We start from the raw sequence: 16,992 nt of genomic DNA, 5'->3' as shown, positions 1-16,992 counted from the left end.
AATAAGGCCAGGACAAATAGATTAAAGCTGGTTTCACAACCAATCTTAATTGCATAATAATACTTAGAATCTTCGTAAAAGTGTTTTCTCATAAAAGTTGATGAAATAAAATGGTACAGCAGAGACATTTTAGCTTCTAGGTACAGTGATTTCTCAGATAGATTTAAAACCTTTGCTTAGGTCCCCCACATTAAATTCACAAATATAAAAACTACAGCTTTGTTTTGGACAAATCTAATTTATTGTTTTTGCTAAGGGTGTTATGTAGATTACTGTCAGTCCATTTTTAATGAACTGAAGTATTTGACTGCCCTGCACATAGAAAGAAGAAAGAACAACCATGCCCCTAAAGGACCAACAATTAAACAGTTGTCCTGGTGTTCTTCAACGTTGTGTTTGTATTTTGATTCTGTGATATCTAAAATAGCATTTACCTTTTCCTTTATTACCTTGCATAATACTTCCTTATAGCATTTTTCGCAAACTGAACTGATATATATATATCATATAATAATGAATATAATCCTGATGAATATACATAAATATAATTAATTAACTTGTTCATAGTCTGTCTTTCCCACTGCATTGTAAATTCTATGAGACAAGAACTTTTGTTGTTCCCTGATATTTTCCCTAATGTGCAGCATATAGTAGATGCTCATTAAGTATTTAATGAATGAACTAATGAATGAATGTGCATACTGGCACAAAATCCATAAGATTGAACATTTGGTCACTAAATATACCTTGAGTAAATGAATAATTATTTTAGTGTTTCTTAAGGAAAATATGATTTGTTTTCAGGGATTCATGCTTTTGTAGAGAACAGGAAAGTAGTGGGTAGTTATATTGATTATTCCAAGCAAAATGGAAGGACCTATAAAAATGTAAGCACATTAGTACCAGGCCTCACTTGAATAAAGCAGAACCAACAAACCTCTTACCAAGGCCTTACTTGAAAAAAAAAAAAAAAAAAAAGCATAACTAACAAACCTCTAACTAAGGAGAGATTATATACACATTTTCTTCTCCTTTCTAAAATAATAGAAACAAAGAATTTGGAAACTGATTTTCCTTCCAATTGTCTTCTGTTAGAATCATGACATATTATCCTCATTAAATCATAATTGAGGACAAGGCTCAACAAAGATCTTATTAACTATTGTGTTCTCAGTACACATAATAATTGATCCATCACTGTTGTTCAGTGAAGGAATGGTAAGTTCTATCTAGCTCAAAGTTATATTTTGATATTGCATTTTTGATAAGTATTCTCTCCAAATCTATTGATGCTACCATTGGTGTCTTTGAAGATAATATTCTACAACTAGGCTAGATTTAATATGTGGAATGGAAATAAACACATGTGCACTGAAATTCTAACTCTGTCACTTATTGACTGCTTGATTTTAGGACTACTAAACCCGGGGAGCCTTAATTTCTTTACCTGTAAAATATGAATAATAATACCTATCTCTCAGGATTTCTGTGAGGAGTAAGTGAAATTAGGTTTGTCTGTTGCATTATGAAGGATAATTAAAATAACGCCTATTTGCAAAAGTAATCTCTGTAATTCATTTTGAAGCCAACACAAGAAATGTAAAGTTGAGATGTTATTCTGACAGGAAATTGCTATGTGAAATGGGCAAAGTAATTTCATTATAGGTCTGATTGGCAGAACATGATATATTGCAGTCACAGGGATAACATGAAGCACTAACCTTTGTATTCGTTTTAATGTCCTTTCTGATTCCAAAACCCTACATAAATCAAGACTTGGGAGGTGTGTTTTCTACAGTTGTACAAAAACTTATAGCAGAGAAGCTGGTGATGAACATACCCTACATAAACCCAGTCTTTATCATTTAGGCTCCATAATTGGAAACTCTGCCATCTTTATTTACTGTCATTATTTCTAACAATGAATTTATGTCTTTAGGAGGCATTCTTACTTAGAATGGATAGAATCTAGAAAATGTTGTGAATTGACATGTGTTGTGGACATAACAGATTTTTTTCTTCCTCTCTTATAATAAAATATATAGCTGTGATAAGTTTAGTTCTAATAACTTTTACGTGTATCCATCAAAATATTATGTACTGCAAAGTCCTGTGATACTCAGTCATGCACTTTATAAAATCTCCAATGTATTAGACTCTCAAAATTATTGGCCTCGGAAGTTTCCTAATGGATAAGAAAACTTTGTACTACTAAAAATTATATACTGTGGACTGAACTGTTTCTGCTTCTAAGAGAGTTTGTCTGTTTATCACTGCAGAGAAGAGAAAAGAACAGCTGTATCCCCCAATGTTTAGGGTTACTCTGACCTTTCTGGAAGAGTTAATTGCTCCTTGACTTGAGATCTCTTCTGAGGGAGTCATACTTCAAGTAAGCACTGTTGGAGAGGATAGGAGCTATCTCTGCTGGTACTTGGGATTGTGCTGACCTCTCCATAGTGGACCAAAGATGCCTTATAGAGTTCTGAGATGAAATTTTGGTGGCAAGAGAAACAAATTTTCTGGAAGGACTACAAAATGTGAAATGTTTGCGTAGTGTGATTTCTTTACCGCTTACGAGAAAAAAATAGCCTATCATTTGTAACTGCTGAGGGCATGCAGATTCTCAGAGAACGTTTGCAGACCTGTATGTGCTCAGAAAAAGACCCAAGGAGTCTCCGGTGTCATCTCCAGTCCACATGCTGAGGACTGTTAGGACTAAAAGTTCAACACTATACCTCATGCAGGGGAGATCTGTGGCAAGGTTAAGTTTCCTTCCTGCTCTATTGGACAGCACCCACAATGGGTCATACCCCAGCCTCCATTACCCAACTCATTACACCTACCTCCCCTCAAACGTGCAAACACACACTCACCAATATAACTTCAATACAGGTGGAATTCACCAACCAAAGTCATGATACATACCATCCACCTCATTTCTACCATCAGCCCCAAATGGGGATTTATCTCCAGGACCCAGAATCAAGGGGTAGTAGTCAGAGAAACAGAACTGACAGGTCAATGCACACACACACACATACACATCCAATCCCATATTAAACTTTTAAATATTTTAGGAATTGGTTCATGTGACCATGGGGTTTGTCAAATCCAAATTCCATAGGGCAGACTGGAAGCTGGAAACTCAGATGAAGGTGAAATTGAGATCCCCAGGAAAGCTGACTGGCTGAAGAGGTGGCAGAAATTCCTCTTTCTGATAACCTCTGAAATCCTCATTTCTGGCTTTAAAGTTTCCCAATTGATTAGATGAGGAGATTCCCCTCAGTTTTGAGGGCTGTCTCCTTTGTTGATTGTGGATGCAATCAGTAAAAAATGCAGTCACTTATTAAAGATTCGCATTGATTTACAGAATACCTTCACAGTAATAATCAGGCCAGTGCTTGCTTGACCAAACAGCTAGACACCATAACCTAACCAAGATGACATGAAATTAAGTATCACAGTCCACCCACTGTCAACTTGCACCCATACACATCTCCTTACACCATACTTAATCTCCAAATAAATACAATAATATAGTCATATTTTCACATAATATAGTAAAACTTTCCTGTGTACCATGGAAAATGCAATAACCCTTTCCCCAGAACAGCATGCAAGTCCTTGGGTGGTATTCTATCTTACCTTTGAATCTTGTAATTTAAATATTATGACATGATAAGGAATAAGAGGGGGAAGAAAACAAAGATATTTGCTTTATGTATATATATATATATATGCACAAACATATTCATAATAAAACAAGGAAAATATGAATAACAATCACAGCCTTCATTTTCTGCAGCTGGTCAGGTAGCTGATATTTATAACTATCTTCTTATAAATATCATTGCATATTCCCTTTACTTTCAGCAAACACCTCAGCTAGTTGTGGTTCTCTACCTGGTGGGATAACCCAAACCTTCATTCAGGAAGTTTCTGGACCATTAGTTGTCCTGGACCAGGTTGTTATAATTTTCCATTGACATACATTTTTATAGTGGCTCCAATTGTATAAAATCCAGTTCCTGCTGAAGAATTTATAATCCCCCAAGGAAAGCAAGACAAGTCTGAGAGAGCAAGAGAGATACTAATCAAATATTTAAACAGACCACAGAAAAATTTGGAAGAAACAGAAAACAGACTATTTGAGGTGTAGTGACAAGACATAGGGATTAAGGTCTAGTTGAACCTACTGTACTATGATGTCACTGTACCATAAATTAGTCTGCTGGAGTCTTCACCATACAAGGACAAATGATTCACTGAGTGACCCTTTCCTAGTCACTGTCTGTCCATTCATGTAACCTCTTTTAAGTATAAGCCTTGATATCTGCCACTTAAAAGTGGCAGTGTCATGGCACTCTCATGGCAGTGAGACCTCACAGAGGAGTACACATATAAGGAAATGTTTCTTAATTCTGCGTATTCCTAATTTAGATTCCTTTAATGATTATTGCCCTGTGTGATGGTTAAATTCAGGTATCACTTTGACTAGATCATGGTTTCCAGTTGTTTGGTTAAATGAGCACTGGCAGGATTGTTCATGTGAGAGTATTTGTAGATGGATTTGCATCTAAAATCAACTGATTGAACCTATGGCTGTATATGCTCTAAATTAGTGTCCACTCTACAGAGTTGTTTCTCCCCTAGTCAGGATTCTTGGGCCCCAGTAATCCATTCCAGGTAATAATGTAAATGTATCCTTGTTTACCTAATGGCACATATTTCTCAAATCTTGTTTTTTTTTCTCTTTAAGTGTGCCTTTGTTTGCAAACATGTACAAATCTATGATCTTGAATATAGTGAACACTTATTACTAGCCGTGAGAAATGAAATAAAATAATCCTTAAATTCTCTCCAAGTTGGTTGCATAATTACAGATTTAAAAATTTCATCTTTTAAAATTATCTGTGAATTTTGAGAGAAGAAACTATTTCTGAAAGTTTATCAGAAGTGTGCAAGTAATTTAGTCTTTAGGTATAATATTTGTCTGGCTTGCACTTTGAAATAGAGGCTGCTGTCTCAAACTAGTATTCCATGCTTCTTTCAGTCTATTATTACCTTGCATTCATAAAGCATTCCAAAGCTCTATTTGTTAGTGGCAAAAAAAAATCATTTTGTATATATCTATATGCCATTGATGACATTATAATCTATCTCATTTTTTGAAACAAGACTATAATCCAACTAATTAATTTGTAGACTTATTTATTAAGTATTCAAATTTTAGATTATGGATAAAAACATCAAATAATTTTATAATATGGCAATTTTACATACAATAATAAACCTCAAAATATTTTTTATATATGAAATATATAAAATATATGAAAGATATTTTTATATATGAAATGTATCTTCTGATGATATCCTCTGAAGAATATTTGAAAGTAAGAACTATGAAAAAGCTCTTCTAACAATTATAGATTTGTTCTAACTTTTAAAAAATAATTAACATTCATATTTCCCCCTATAAAATTTAGGGTAACTTAGATTCTATGAATGAATAACTAATGGAAAAATAATTTAGAGTTAAAGATTTTCAAAACTTTTTTTATCAAAATATAAACATCCACAGCATTGGAGTTTTTTTAATAATAACCTAAGATTAAGAAGCATGTTGAATTCACAAAATTTACTAACCATTAAATAGGCATATAATTGATTGGAGAAGTAATAGAGAAAAATAAGCCAAAAACAACAAAAAATAATCCATAAGTTGTTCTTACTCTAGGTCTGTAGTTTTCAAAGGAACTCATCAAATATATAAAATCACAAATATGTCAAATTCCAAAGAATTTAGAAGGATGTTTTTCAAAGAATACTTAAATAATTTTCTTTGAAAATAAAGCCTTATCACTTATATAGAGAGGACTATTAATAATAATTACTGTATTATGCTAATACAAAACTTAGATGGTGTCCATATGTGTTCACTAAGCCAAGCTGTCTGCTCTGCTTACCTCAACATCTTGTTGAAGCTACAAATGTTATTTTAAGGAATTGTTATTTTGATATTAAATTGTCAGCATTTTCACTAGGATCTTATATGTCTTGCTAGCCTATTTTCTATGGATTTTACAAATACTCATCAAAATGTATAGAAAAAAAGTTTGTGTAGAGTTCTTTCCAATATGGAAAAATAAGGGTTTGGAAATGAAGATACTGTTCTAGTAATTAGAGGCACTTTAACTAGTCAAAGTAATTCAAGTGCAATAAGGGGATTTTACATTTCAAGGCAATGATGTTTGAACTTTTAAAATTCAGTAAACACACTTTTTCAGTTATTAAACTCCCTTATGACAATGAATAGCATTTTTGGAGTATTTTGTTTTAAAAATGAAGAGTGAGAAATGAATCTCACTTTTTAAACAGATTTCCACAAGTATTTTAAATTAATATGGGTTGTGCCTGAAATGTTTAATTAATAAAGTGAATGCAGTTAACTGAATTTAATCACCCTGAGTTAAGTCACTTGATGCTTGATGAGCAGAAAAACCCTTATCTACTGAAAATGTTTTCAAGCAATTTTTTTTCAAGCAATTCTTAATCAGAAGCTTTGGAAGATTTTATTACCCTGGAGTACCTGAATAAAAGTGGTTTTTTTTGGTTTTAAATGGAAATCTATTTATACGTTTTGCTCGTGAAATTCTTCATTTGGTTCTTTCAAAGTTAATATGAATCTGTATCCCAAACTAAGGTGAGAAATCTTTCAGCTCAAGGCTCATGCATTTCATAATGCCTGATTCTAGTCCTTTGGGGCAATAATGCGATTTGAAAAAGTGTATTTTCATTAAACAGGAGACCATGGCTTTTTTAAGAATTGTGAAAAAAATGGTCATATTTCTCCCTCTCATTTTGAAAATGTTATAATAATATGTAATTTTACCTTCCACAGAATATTAGAAACTGAAGAACTGTTCTTGGGACAAACAAAATAATTGCAATGCAAGGACAGGGTTCTCATCTCATAAAGTTTTTATTTGTTAAAAGTTATAGATCAATTTCTATTTAATATTTTCTATCATTCTCACCTACTCAATTTCCTCCAAGAATTCAAACAAATAAAAAAATTTCTGGCTTCTAGATATTATATCTTCTCCAGCTACTTTTTTGGTTTTAGATAAATTATTTAGACAATTGACTCTTTTATATATTTTCTTTGTGTCTTTAATCCTGTTAACTGTATCTAAATTAAAAATCAATATGTTGGGAAGTGGATATCGCTCAAGCAATTGAGCACCTGCCTCCATAAGGGCAGTTTGGGTTCGGTTCCCAATGCACCCAGTAAAAACAAAAAGAAACAACAAGCAAAACTAATGAAAAAACCAACTCAGGGAAACTAATGTGGTGCCAGTTACCCACAAACGTGGTCTGGGTTCAGGCCCTAGTACCTCAAAAAAAAAAAAAAATCAATATGTGAATAATTTATTCCTTCTCAAACACATTAAAGTCTTTATCAAGTAGTATTTTTTTGTCCACCCCAAATGTTTATGAAAGTATCACAAAATACTAGGAAAAAAAAAATACGGGTGAAACTTCTTCATCCCACACACAAGGTGCCTGAGTTTTGTGAGATGAATGGTTTGACTAAAATCTTTAGTTTATTAGAACCAACACTAAACTTGTTCAATGTCTTTTCCACTAGCTTAAAGGAACTTCCCACAATTCCAAAACCTTTTTTCATTAGTGATACAGTAATAGTGAGATCCCCTTTGCTTTTCTCTTATAAATGTGGAACCAATCTTTTGATATATTTTTGGTTTTGCTTTTATAGTTACTTTCATAGTTAAACACTAAGAAAAATACATTTTCCTATGAAATAACATCATTTCTGTCATGCTTTCCTCTCAAAAACACTAATTGTTAAAATATGGAAATATTTTTAGCTTCACTTCATCCTACTCTTTTGACTTCCTCCTACAATATTTTTACATAATATTTAATTTTAACCTTTTTTCTTTATCTCTCCAAATTTTATTTTTGCTTGAAGAAGTAGTATTTCTATTCAATTCTACAAGGCCTTCCTCCTTTTCTTTTCTTAAATGACAGCCACATTTTTGTTCATTATGAACTTGGCATTGACTTTTATCTTATTGTTTCTAATGGAGGCATATTTTAATGAAAATAAATTGTTTTACATAAGGATGCATTAAAGTTCCTGAAAAAATCATTTCATAAATAATTTATAGTTAGATATTTTATGATCCTGAGTAGAGTTATCCAGTCAAAGTGTCTTTTAATCACAATGTAGTTAGACTTTGGGACTATCAGTAATATTAGGGCTTTTACTCCTCTTTTTTTCAATGCGGATTTTTGTTGGATCATAGAATAGCAAGGATGCCTATGTTGATAGATAAAATAACAGTTTTCTTCAAGATCAAGCAGCATCAGTAAACAGTTTTTAACACTTGTTATTTATAGAATATCTATTTTTAGAGAGGAGATGATGGATTAGATAGATAGATAGATAGATAGATAGATAGATAGATAGATAGATAGATAGATAGATAGAATGGATATAGATATTACCCGTTGAGTAGAAGGGAGATAAACAAAAAAGCAACATAGAGCAGATAAATATTGTATTAATAATATATACAGAGAGAGAAATGGATCAGATGTTTGTAGGTGACTTGTGTTATGTTATATGTTACAGCTTCATGACAGATACACTAAAAATTCTGTCATTGCTTCAGATTTCTTGCTTAAATAATGATAGCATAAAATACAGAAATCTAAAGTTGTTCAAAAACATTAGAATATTGTGCCATATTATATGTTGACCATATAATTTTATTGAAACAAGTAATTTAAAAATAATTTGTTCATTGTGGGACAGGGGGTAACAGAAAAAATTTTTGAGTGATAACATGATTTATGTGTGCCCCTATCTGATAATATCTACACACAATTTTGTTTCTATGTTTTTTCCTTTTCAGTGTGGCATCAGTGCAAAATATATCTTATTCATTGTTTATTGCTGATAAAAATCATTGGTGATATAAAGTATTTTAATGTGGTTGATTTAATTTGTCTAGATCTAAAATACATACACACAATAATAATAATACTATAATTAATTGCAGACCACACTTACTCTTAATGTAATTCTCATGGAAGACTGTCATTCTTTATTAAAAAGATAAAATGTCGTGTTTGAATAGTGAAGTCTCTACTCTTAATTAAAGGACAGTTAATGGACCTTAACGAACAAAAAGAAATTGGACAGATATAAATGCCAAATATTTCACTTACGATAAGGGAAAAAAAATGGCATGTTGGAAGTTGCCAAAGATATTTCTTAATAGACGTTTAGAATGGAAAAAAAAAAAAAACACAAAGATTTTGCTTGATCATAAGATCGAATGAAACAAACGTTTTATATATGAGTCTACCAAAACCTGAAAAAAATGTAATGAAGTCATGAAGACCGCTATTATTTCAGAAGCATATTTTGAATTGAAGACAAAGTTCTAGGGAGACAAATATAATTTTATGCATAAGTCCTTTGCTATATTATGGTAAGATTTTAAAAGCAGCAGGATAAGGCATATCCTGACCCAAATATCTTTAAAGATCCATTAAAGTGCTTAATAGTTTGCTATTAGTAACACAATCTTTTGAATAAAAGCAGTGTCACATGGAGGCAACAGTTTTTAAAATGATCTGAACTTGAAGGATTATCACTTCAAACAGTGATTAACTGTTGCACCTAGTGCATGGATTTATTTATTTTTCTTTCTCTTTCATAAACAGAAAACAACTGTGTGGACTTGGGGGAGGAGGGAAGAATTATCACATAGGGCTTCACTGGGAGAAGTTGGCCTTTGGTGAGGAATATTTGTGGTAACTGATATGCTACTTGGGTAACATTAAGGCAGTGATGCTAAGGGAGACAAGTGTTCAGAGAAAGGGAAAGAAGATCAGAAGAGTACAATAGATAAGCTTTGTCTGCTCTACCCTTTTGCTTCAGGTTGACCTTGGATACATTCTCAGATTGTAAATATTTTCTTAATTAATGTTGTATGAACATGAAAAAAATGGATGATGACCCAGACCTGGAATATGATCTAGCTGGCTTTGCAATGCCTAATAGCCCCACAAAGTGTTTAGATTCTAAACGTGATTGGATTTAGTTTTGCAGTAGATTATCAATGTTATTGCTCATAAAACACAAGCAGTGCCATAGTAATCATAAGTAGACACGGAAACTCCCAGAATATCTGATCTCTCACCAGCTAGTTTTTCAGTAGTACAAAGAAGAAACCTATTCTCCTTTTTAAAATAGCTTTAATAGGTTCATCATATTGATTATTTGATACACACATCAAAACTTACTAAAATATATGCTTTAAATATGTACAGTTTATGACAATTATACCCCATATGAAGCTGTTTTGAAAAACCAATTGCTAAGCAAATTAAATAAATAAAATAGTTTTAGTCATCAAAACTTATTTACTTCATTTGTATGCAAAGCATTTGATTATCCAGATGCATTTAAAATGTGAAGGAAATAACGGAGACACCCAGATGTGCTTACCCAGAATTTCACAAGGAATCTTTTGTAGTGATCATATGTGAGCTTCAGAAATTTAATTTTCTCAATTAATTTTATAATGGAAATTAGACTAGTTATTTTAAAATCTACATATCATCCTCCTCCTAGGATTTCAGATGTTTTTCTTAATTCTCTGAAAATGGCTATACTTAATTTTCTCTAAGTGACTTTGGAATGTGTATTAAAAAAATGTACATTTCTGCCATCACTGTCATTAATAAAGCAGAGTTAAATGAATAAGAAAAGAGATAGATTTTTTTCAAACATAGTTTATTTCCCACAAGATACTAAATTTATGATTTTCTTTATTCGTTTATATAGGAAGATTAAGGTGAATTAATTTTTTAATGTAGAGTGTATTTGCACAAATTGTAAATTAGGTATTACATTATGCCAGCTTGAATAGTGATTTTATTACATATAATGCACTAGAATTATGTTATTAAAAGAATTGATACTTTACCACACTTAAGAGAATGATTTTACTAATATATAAGATCAACTAAAAATCCGGGGAGGTTTTAACAAAATCAATTTCACATTACCTTATTTTGGAAACAAAATTTCTTTTATAGTCTAAATTGCTTTCAATTCTATATCTTACTTGTATAATATGATGAAATTTATTATAAAATATCAAATTTAATCATCAAAGCAGATCTCTTGGGCAAAATACCTATAACATTTTTAAAGCCTAGAAAAACCTGTAATGAATAGTAATAACGCAGTGTTAATCCTTGAAAGAATATCTAGATATTTTATTAGATATTAGCAAATTAAAAGGGTAACTAAAACAGCCTTCACATGTGGCTACATTAAAAACCAATTTAATAAACAAAAGGAAAAAGGAAATGGAGCATTATCTGTTATTACACTAAAAAATCTGGCTGCTTTGTTTTGTGGAATTTGGTCTTTGCAAAAAAAACAAAATATAAATCATTGTTCTATAATCTAATAGCAACCACTGCTTTGTACTTAATGTTTGGCAACTGGGAGAATCCGTGGAGATTCTGATTCACTTGTGGTGGACTCAGGTGAATTGAAGTACAAACCACATTCCTTGAATTCCTCTAAATGTAAACATTGAAATACAACAACCTGAGGCAAAAACTGCACTCATGGGTTGACATCTGGGCTAGTCCTAATTGAAATGTTTGCCTGTAGAAACAAAAAAGGTAATTGCAAATACCAAATAAGCATTTCTGTGGCCCAATTTAAGGAACTAATGAATGACCAGTGGTAAGATGGAAATCCTCTACAGTGCAAGTCACTGGAGACTGCAGGATAACTGTGAGTTAACATAATACACCTATAGTGAAGCAATAATTAGATACCCATTTTTTCAAACCTTAGTTAAATAAGAATTATCTGTGTGATGCCTGTTAACAAACATGAACCCTCAGAGACTCAAGTTGGGTATATTTCAAAAGGAACTCAAAAAGTCTGTATTTTTAATAATCCTGGTATCTACTGACCCACCACACTTTAAGAAACACTGTTTTATAGGAAACTTGAAAAGTATTAGGGATTTGGGAACTACCAAAATATAAAATGTGATCCCTGCAAACCTAAGTAATGTAAAGCCTCTTCATGGAACATGACATGCACCTGAGCTGATGTAAATCAGTATTAGTAAGAAGGTTTATACCCTTCACACTGTTGGTAATGAGTTCTGTATAAGATCTGATAATTTAGCAATCAACAACCCTGGAATTTCTATAGAAATTAAAAGAGAAAAAGGTGAAGAAAACTCCAAGCACATACAGTAAAGAGATAGGAATAAATATGGCAGCTTCCAGGACAATGGAATTGGAATAAGAAAGCAGGGTTCAACTCTCTCACAAAAACAATGAAGGAAGGGAAAAAGCTGTACAAAGGACCTACTTTGGGGATCTGCAGCCAAGAAGAGTGCTGTGCACTCCTCCAGGAAGGCGAAGGACAGAGAAATGAATAAGCCAAAATGAAAACCTTGAGTTATTAACCCCAGTGGCTAGTAATGGCACCTGTCCCTCACCCTTAAGGCAAACAATTGGAATAAAACTGGTGGCTCATCATGGCAAACTGAGAGGGCAGAAGACATTTTCCTCCCTAAGAAGAGGGAGGGTACAGCAAATAGTGGAGATTGGTTTTTCTTCAGTGCATTTGGCCAGCAGAGCATACTTTGAATCTTGGCTCTGGCCAGACTACAATAATGGGCAAGTGGAAGTTGAGTCACCTCCAGTGGAAAGATTTGCTGAGTGCCATCTACTGGCCAGCTGGGAAACTGCAAGGAGAAAAACCACTTTTATGTATCTCAAACTGCCATTTAAGAAACAGGAAGGGATGCCCAGCCAATGGAACAAACCAAAAATCCTACCAAGACACAGGATTTAAGACAACTATTCAATGATAATCACACAAATATCTTAAATAAATTCAAGGAGTTGAAAGAAAAAGTGATTGAAGAGATATAAGATATTAAGACGACACTGGATGAGCATAAACATGAAAGTCTGCCAAAAAAAAAAAAAAGTAACAGAGTGTACAGGAATGAAAGACACATGGATGAGATTAAAAATACATTAGATATTTGCCTGTCAGGGAAGATACCATGATCACAAAGGTGTTTTTCCCAAGGTGAAGCTCATTCATTGTACTCTGGGTGTGCTGAACCTGTGATTTCCCTAAATGCATGAAACTCAGCTAAATAATCTGTGGTAGTAGGGGACTGCATTTTTGTTTCCTGAATAAAAGAAATTACATTCGAAGCACATAACAGCAGATTTGAATTGATGGAGAAGAATTAGTGAATTCAAGGGCAGAAAATCCAAACTTCAAAAAATGGAAGAACAGAAAGAGAAAAGAATTAAAAAAAAAAAAAAAAAAGGGAACAGAGTCTCAGGGAATTGAATGATTAAAAAAAACACACAAACATACTCAATATCAGTGTCTGAGAGGGAAGAAAAAGGAAAAGGGTAGAAAGAATATGTGAGGAAATAATAACTGAAAATTTCCCAACCCTTATGAAAGACATGCATATTAATATCAAAGAAGGACAATACATCCCAAACAGAATAAAATACAAATAGAGTTACACCAAGACACCTACTATTCAGAATGAAAAATATCAGAGATAGAAAGGATTCTGAAAGCAGCAAGAGAAAATCAAAGCATCACATACAAGGGAGCCTTGATAATATTAAGTGCTGACCTCTCACCAGGAACCATGGAGGAGAGAAAAAAGTGGTATAATGTATTTAAGGCACTGAAAGAGAAAAATTGCCAGTCAAAAATTCTGTATTCAACAAAACTGTCCCTCAACAATGAGGATGAGTGCAAAACATTCACAGACAAACAAAAACTGAGAGAGTATGCTACCAAAAGACCAGATTTACAAGAGGTACTAAAGGGAATGCTACAACCTGAAAGGGAAAAACAAGAGCAAGAGATTTGGAGAAGATGGTAGAAATGAAGATATTGGTAAGGGTAACTTAAAGGATACAAAAATAGACAGTAGTAAGATATGAAAACAGAAAGCCAAAGATAAAATGAATGAAGTAAGTAATGCCCTTACAGTAATAACATTGAACAATAATGTATTGAATCCCCTAATTGAAAGGCATATATTTACTGAATGGATAAAAAACATATGCGCCATCAATATTTTGTCTGCAAAAGACTCACCTCAGACAAGAGGACAAAGTCAGTCTGAAAGTGAAAGGTTGGGAAAAAAATCCACACAAATAGTAATAAAAAATGATCTGGAATAGTGATAGTAATATTGGACAAAATAGGTTTTATATATAAAACTGTTATAAGGATGAAGAAGGTCATTATATATTAACAAAAGGGGCAATTCACCAAGAAGAAATAACTATAATAAATATTTATGCACATAATCTACATGCCCCAAGATACATGAGACACACACTGGTAAAACTGAAGGGAGAAATAGATGACTCTACAATGATAATTGGAGTCTTTAATACACCACTCTCATCATTGGATAGAACATCTGGACAGGGTATAATTAAGGAAACAAAAATCTTGAATAATATGATAAGTGAACTAGATCTAACAGACATTTATAGAGCATTGCACCCCAAAATCAGGATATACATTCTTTTCAAGTAATCATGGATCTTTCTCAAGGATAGACTGTATGTTGGGTCACAAGACAGGTCTCAATAAGCTTAAAATAATTAGAATTGTACAAAAACACTTTGTTCATAATGGAGTGATGCTGGAAATCAATAATGGATGGAAAAAGGGAAAATCCACCAATATTAGTAGATTAAACAAAGTACTCTTAAGGAGGACATTTATAGCCTTCAATGTTGACAATAAAAAAGAAGAAAGAGCTAAAATCAAAGACCTAGTTGCACACCTGGAGGAACTAGAAAACAAAAAGAAAACTAATCCCAAACCAAGCTGAAGGAAATAAATAATAAAGATCAAAACAGAAATAAATGATATTGAGAAAGAAACAGAGAATAAACAAAACCAAAAGTTCTTTCTTCGACAATACCAACATTGACAAACCCTTAGCAAAACTGGCAAAGGAAAAAGAAAGAAGATGCAAATAAATAAAATTAGAAATGACTAAGGGTCATTACCACTGACCCTGCAGAAATGAGAGAGATCATAAGATGATGCTATGAACAACTGTATTCCCAAAAAAACTATACAATGTAGATGAGTTAGACAGATTCCTAGAAACTCATGAGCAATCTATTGTGACTGTAGAAGAAATAGAAGACCTTGATAAACCAATTACAAGTAAAGAGATTGAAACAGTCATCCCAAACTTCCCAAAGATGAAAAACCCAGGACTAGATAGTTTTACAGGTGAATTCTGCCAATCATTCAGAGATAATCTAATACCAATCTTGCTCAAGTACTTCCAAAAAAATTTAATAGGAAAATTCACTACCCAACTAATTTGACATCAAAACCAGATAAAGATACTGCAAAAAAGAAAATTACAGACCAATATCTCTAATGAATATAAATGCAAAATTCCTCGATAATGTACAGCTAACTGAATACAAAAGCACATTAAAAGAATTATACACCATGATCAAGTGGATTTTATTCCAGGTATGCAAGGGTGGTTCAACACAAGAAAATCAATTAGTGTAATAACCACATTAATAAACTGAAGAGGAAAATTACATGATCCTCTCAATTTATGCAGAAAAGGCATTTGAAAAAATACAATATACTTTCTCATAAAAACACTGCAGAAATAAAATAGAAAGAAAAGAAGCTTTCTCAACAAAGCAAAGTGCTTATAGAAAAAACCCACACCTAGCATTGTACTAAATGGTGAAAGACTGAAAGTTTTCTCACAGAGATCAGGAATAAGACAAAGAAGCCCGCTGTCACTGCCATTATTCAAAATTATGCTAGAAGTTCTAGTTAGAGCAATTAGGCAAGATAAAGAAATAAAACACAATCAAATAGAAAAGGAAGAAGTAAAATTGTCACTATTTGCTGAAGATATGAAACAGTATCTAGAAAATACCCCCAAAAATCCACAAGAAAGATACTTGAAATTTCTTGATGAGTTCAGCAAAACGGCAGGATACAAAATTAATACCCCAAAATCAGCAGTGTTTCTATACTCTGCTAATGTGCAATCTGAAGAGGAAGTCAGAAAAAATTCCATTTATAATAGCAACTAAAATATCAAATATTCAGGAATAAACTTAACCAAGGACATAAAGAAACTGTATTCAGAAAACTACAAAACATTGCTAAAAGAAACCAAAAAAAAAAAAAAAAGACTAAATAAATGGAAAGTCAATCCAATTCATGGATTGGAAGACTAAATATTGTTAAGATATCAATTCTACTCAAACTGATTTACAGATTCAACACAATCCCAGTAAAAATCCCAACAGCCTTTATGCAGAAATGGAAAAGCCAGTCACCAAATTTATTTGGAAAGTTAAGGGGCTCCAGATAGCCAAAACTGCCTTTAAAAAGAAGTCAGAAGACTCTCGCTTCCTGACTTTAAAGCATATTAAGGAGGTAAAAAGCAGCATGGTACTGATGTAAAGATAGACATATTTACCAATTGGTTCAAATTGAGAACTCAGAAATAGACCCTAATATCTATGGTCAAATGTTTTTTCTACATGCTGTCAAACCCACCCAGCTGGGCCAGAACAGTTTGTTCAACAAATGATGCTGGAAGAACTGGATATCCATATCCAAAAGCAGGATATCCATATCCAAAAGAAAGAAAAAAGACCACTATTTCACACCTTATACAAAAGGTAACTCAAAATGTAAAAGATACAATAAAAAAACTTATAGAAGAAAATGTAGGGAAACATCTTCAAGATTTCATGGTAGGTGCTAGTTTCTTAACCTTTATACCTAAAGCATAGGCAATGAAAGAAAAAATAGATAAATGGGACCTCCTCAAAATTAAACAC

The 16,992-nt window shown here is 32.6% G+C and overlaps 1 protein-coding gene and 1 non-coding gene across 3 annotated transcripts in view; both read left to right on the top strand.

Annotated features, from left to right (window-relative positions):
- Positions 1–16,992, top strand: part of GRID2 (glutamate ionotropic receptor delta type subunit 2) — a 1,588,204-nt gene that overhangs the window by 962,718 nt on the left and 608,494 nt on the right. The gene's annotated exons all lie outside the window — the stretch shown is intronic.
- Positions 13,133–13,294, top strand: LOC111767036 (U1 spliceosomal RNA). Its single transcript, XR_002798933.1, has one exon. It is a non-coding gene; the product is annotated as a U1 spliceosomal RNA (small nuclear RNA).

The sequence above is a fragment of the Dasypus novemcinctus genome, chromosome 1, assembly GCF_030445035.2.
Source record: "Dasypus novemcinctus isolate mDasNov1 chromosome 1, mDasNov1.1.hap2, whole genome shotgun sequence".
Lineage (NCBI taxonomy): Eukaryota > Metazoa > Chordata > Mammalia > Cingulata > Dasypodidae > Dasypus > Dasypus novemcinctus.
Note: the sequence above shows the minus strand (reverse complement) of the source record. Positions and strands in the feature narration are given on the sequence as shown.